The sequence below is a fragment of the Chenopodium album genome, chromosome 1 (genome assembly GCF_948465745.1).
Source record: "Chenopodium album chromosome 1, dcCheAlbu1.1, whole genome shotgun sequence".
NCBI classification, from domain to species: domain Eukaryota; kingdom Viridiplantae; phylum Streptophyta; class Magnoliopsida; order Caryophyllales; family Amaranthaceae; genus Chenopodium; species Chenopodium album.
In genome coordinates, this window is record NC_137834.1 from 13,342,418 (window position 1) to 13,348,417 (window position 6,000).

A 6,000-nucleotide genomic window follows, 5' to 3' on the forward strand; every position below is an offset into this window, starting at 1 on the left:
TACAAAGTACTTATACTTTAAAGGTTTGTTTGACATTGTTGTGATTTTTTGGTTTTATTTTATTTTATTTTTGTAATTTTTTTTTTAAAATCATATAATTACTCAAAAATTAGTCAAACTTAATAAAATAATGATGATTTTGAAAATTGACACCGAAAAGTGGATATGCCCTTTTTTTTATACTATTTTTTATTTTTGTTTTGAAAAAAGAAAAACCGAAAACAAAAAATGATGCCAAATAAGCTCTTAGTTTTTGTTTTATGCAATTATCTATGAAATATTTAATTGTCCTCTTCTTTTGAACTTCTATGATCTGCAAAACTTTTTAGTTCATCTTAGGCCGTTTTATTAAGTTTAGTTCAATTCAATTCAGATCATTTTAGCGCAATTCAATTTGTTTCAGTTCAATTTATATCAGTTCAACTATTATTATTATTATTATTATTATTATTATTATTATTATTATTATTATTATTATTATTATTATTATTATTATTATTATTATTATTATTATTATTATTATTATTATTATTATTATTATTATTATTATTATTATTATTATTATTATTATTATTATTATTATTATTATTATTATTATTATTATTATTATTATTATTATTATTATTATTATTATTATTATTATTATTATTATTATTATTATTATTATTACACAAATTTATACAACCAATAAAAAATTAGTGGGAAGCCGAGATAAAATCTGGGCCCCCACTTCTCTAGTTATAGCAAAGTCTACCCTAGTAAAAATATGAGCTGCAGCACGTGCTCCAATGTCTTGCGTCGTCGAGAACCTATGAACTCGCTTAAGCAATGCAACAGTCTCTTTCTCTAATTCATCAAACGAAGAAAAGGAGAAGGGAATGAACCCATATCCAATCGCCTGACAACGAGCCTCATACTTAACCCGCTTCCGATGAGCCGCATCAGCCACAACCCGTCCAGGAATAAAGTCAGATAGCCCTGACCGTGTCAAAGGAGAAGACCCTTGTCAAATGAGAGCTGATACACATACAACCATTGTATGTTGTCCCTACATACAACACCATTAGAAATTTGACACATCATCAGGAAAGGGGAGAAAATTAGAATTCAAATATAAATTGAACATAATGGAATTTGGACCCATTATTCTAGCCAATAAAAACATGACAAATTAGAGTTGTATGTAGGAACCACATACAACAATTGTATGTGTAGACTTTTACCAAATGTACACAGACATTGTGGCCACGATCTCAGGAATAAAGTAACACATTTGTAGCTCTGAGGGCCTCGTTGTTCCTTCCAAATAACCCAATGTCAACCTCTTTCCTTGCTGAAATCCCAAAACGATAGCAAACATCAACAAGGGTATCTCAAACAACATTATGTCGATGTTTAATACCACCGCGTGATCACCGAAAATATCCCCAATAAAAACCCTTGAACAATTAGAGCACGATGTCGAGATAGAGAACAATGGAACACCCAATCGGTAGGACTGTACACATCGGTAAGTCTTCGCATTCATCTTCTGACCCAAATCTGAAGGAGGGACCGCCCAAAGCCAAGCAGACGTGTGATCTCCATGAGATTTCCACGATGCTGATAGTCGAGGAGATGATGAAAAGGTAGATTCTGCAAATGCGGTAAGCTTCGTAAAATATATATCTGAAAAACTCATTAAAGGTAATTACATGTTCACCTGGAGCAATTGGATGAGGGATGGAAAGAAGTAATGTGAATTTGGAGCAGGATGCTTAGAGGGTGTTTAGCAATGGTGAAGGAGGAAAATTAATTAGCTAGAGTAACCATGGTTTGGAGGGATTTTTTTTAGGTGGTTTAAATGGTTAACCAAGGTTAAACGTGGGTTAAGAGAAAAAAGGGCGCCATAAATGGTCTTTAGTGGAGTCTGGTAGTCAAATTAAAATTTTCAAAATTTTACAGTAGTAATGTACAAGTTTTTTAATTCGCGGTAGTAATTTTCAAAATGACATTAATACGCGGTAGTAATTGACAAATTTTCCAAATTGTTATTATATCACTAATTATTTTAAATGGTTTTTTTTTTCATTATTTTTTTTCATTAATATTATTTATTATTAATGTTATCAAGAGTTACTCTGTACTAAATAATATTAATATTTTTATTATTAACAATTACTCTGTATTACATTAACACATATTTTAACATGTAGCTACCTGAATGTGTGACCACTTTATATATAAGGTAATTAATTGAGCAATAAGAGTTACAACAATGAGAAAATGTGGTTATCTTTATAGATTTGGGTTATTCAAATGAGAAAATGAGATTACTCTTATACATAAGTAAAATTATTATTTATTAGTCAAAACAAAAAATAGGGTTTACTCAAATGAATAAATGAAGGATTATTTTTTTGTTATAATTTGTATAGTATTAGATTTGGATTACTATTATGGACAAATGAGGGTTACTCTCATGAAAGAATAAGGTTATCCGTAAAAATAATTAAAGATTACTCTTTTAAACTAATGTCTAACCTTTAGTTAAGATCATTCAGTTCAGTTCAGGCAATGCAAGATTGTTTCAATTCATTTTAGTTTAGATTATCTTTGTTCAATTCAGTAAATTTCAATCAAAAGAATGGGACCTTAGTTTGTCTTTTAATTTTTCCCATTAACTTATAGGAGGAGGAACCAACTAACACTTTACTTAAATGCTCCTAGTTACATCCGCTATATATTGGTTCCGTTGATTATAAACTCATCTATTTCTTCCAACCAAAATTAATTCTCTTAAAATTACTTTTAAGGACCTATTTTGTACTTGACTGTAACTCAATCCTCACAATTTTTTTGGTTCGGTATTTGTGGGCCAGACATTTTGAGAGTGATGGGGGAAGCATAAAGAATCCCTACCCTCAAAGTGTCTTTAGTGGAGGATTGAACCTCCGACCTCAAGGTTATATATGTGATAAATGGGCCTGGGCCACACCCGTCACAACTGCCCACTTTATACGACCAAGGAGGTTCCACCTCAAAACAATATGACAATGAGGGAAATAACCCCTTAGCCTTATAAAGTGGACACAAATATCTTATTTGTTTAATGTGGGATACACATCCCAATACAAACTCTCACTTATAAATTCAACCAATGTGGGATAACACACCACTCACATGTGTACAAATTCTTGTTTGAACCCTGGTCCATCTAAAATAAATGGACCACCTCCTAAAAGACACCTCTATACAAATAAAATACAACTCTACTCTACTCTACCCAACTCATTCTTCTTCCTGCATCTTTACATCTTCTTCTTCCTTTTTTTTTGTTAATTTTTTGTTCCTTCCATACAAAATCTCTCTCTTTTTTTTTTAAAAAAAAAAAACACAAAATTTGATCTCTTTTTATTTCTTTCTCGATTTTAATTCATTCCCCCCCCCTTTTTTTCAAATTCTTATTTTCTCTCTCCTCTATTCTTTGATTTTTTTTTTTCATTAATTTTCTGCATTTAACGTGATGGAAATTGTCGATATTCCAGAAGAGATCAATCTAGGTTAGTTATTATGAATTCATTGTGATCAATATTAATTTATTTTTTGATTTTACAATGAATTTGTGGATGAAATTATTGTTTAATATCAAGTGAATTTGTTGCAACTAATCTGATCAATTTCAATAGTAATCCATTATGATCGATTAATTGATATTTTTTTTATTGTTGTCGATTAATTTAGTAAAAAAAATTGGACATTGCAAAATTTGAACATTTAGTAAAAAAATCTAAACTGAACATCGAAAATTTGAACATTTAGTAAAAATATCTGAACAATCGCAATATACCACGCCTATACTTTTGAACATTTAGTAAAAAAAACTGATCGATTGCAAATTTTGAACATTTCGTAAAAAAAATAAAAATCTGAACTGAACATTGAAAAATTTGAATATTTAGTAAAAATATCTGAACAATCGCAATGTACGCAATGTACTACGCCTATACTTTCGAACATTTAGTAAAAAAAATCTGAACGATTGCAAAATTTGAACATTTAGTAAAAAAAATCTGAACTGAACATTAAAATTTTTGATCATTTAGTAAAAGTATCTAAACAATCACAATGTACCATATACTTTTGAATATTTAGTAAAAAAAATCTGAATGATTGCAAATTTTGAACATTTAGTAAAAAAAATCTGAACTGAACATCAAAATTTTTGAACATTTTGTAAAAGTATCTGAACAATCGCATTGTACCACACCTATACTTTTGAACATTTAGTAAAATAATATGAACGATTGTAAATTTTGGACATTTGGTAAAAAAAAAATCCGAACTGAACATCGAAAATTTTAAACATTTAGTAAAAATATCTAAAAAATTGCAATGTACTACGCCAATACTTTTGTACATTTGGTAAAAAAATCTGAACGATTGCAAATTTTGAACATTTAGTAAAAAAATCCGAACTGAACATCGAAAATTTTGAACATTTATTGAAAATATTTGAACAATCGCAATATATCACGCCTTTACTTTTGAACATTTAGTAAAAAAATCTGAACAATTTCAAATTTTAATTTGAACTTTTAGTAAAAAAAATCCGAACATCGCAAATTTTGAACATTTAGTAAAAATATCCGAACAATCGCAATGTACCACTGCACGCATTGAAATCGATCGGATTAGCTTCAACAATTCATCTTTATCACTACTTGTAGAATAATTTGTCAAAAAAATGTGAAAAATGTTTAGAAATTATACACAAATTACCAAAATTTAAATAATTTTAACAAATTACAACAAGTTTGAAGGAAATCAATTAACGAATTTTGAAATCTAAAGAAATTTTAAGTTGTTCAAATATTTAATTACCTTTCTGGACCTTTTTCTCGTTTTCTTCCATGGCGATTTGTCAATTGCAGAGGAGAGAAATAAGTATTGAGCAATTGAAAAATGAAAGTAATGAATGAAAGTAATTGCAGAGGAGAGAGATATGTTTGTTGGAGCAAAATAACAAAAAGAAAGAAGAAATTTTGAGAGTGTTTGGGTCACAAAATTTGAGGTTTGTAGTGTATATGCCTATATGGGCCAGTGTTCCATCTATTCTAGATGGACCAGGGTCTACAATAGACTTATTGCTCACATGTGGGTTTTCTCATGGGCTCAACACACCTCCTCACATGTGAGTTGTCCATAATATTGATCCAGATCACAACACAACTTAACTTACCTTTATTATTATTCATCAATAGGTAGAGTATTACAAATTTTTGTATGCGACTAGCCACATGGTGCGACAGGGGTTATTTGTAGGGTGTTACTGGTTTTGTCAGGGGTTACTTGTATTTTGGGGTTACTTGTATGGGTGTTATTGGTTTTTGTAAGGGATTACTTGTAGGGTGTTTTTGGTTTTGTCAGGGATTACTTGTATTCCGGGGTTACTTGTATGAGTGTTACTGGTTTTGGTCAGGGGTTACTTGTAGGGTGTTACTGGTTTGGTATGAAGTTACTTGTAAAAGTTACTTAGAATACAAGTAACACCTACAAGTAACCCCACGGTACGAGTAACCCCATGATACAAATAGCCTCATAATTAATACAAGCAACACCTTATAAGTAACCCATACAAGTAAACCCGGAATACAAGTAACCCCGGAATACAAGTAACACCTTACAAGTAACCCCTGTCGCACCATGTGGCTTGTCGCATTGAAAAACCTTCTGCTAGAGTATTTATACAAAATCTACGAACATAAGATAGAAAACAATATTCTTAAAACATATACTACCATAATCATAAATCCTACATATATATTCTCTAAATAATATCTTAACATAAAATAAACCTATATATATTATTCTCCGAATAAGATCAATACAGAAAATATTTTCCAATATCTCATATCTCTAACAAAGTGCGATCTTTCTCACTAGACCAAGTTAAGCTTGATAGACGTACTCCGTAGTTGCTCTCAAGTGAAATAAAGTATCTACTGTAATACTTGTACG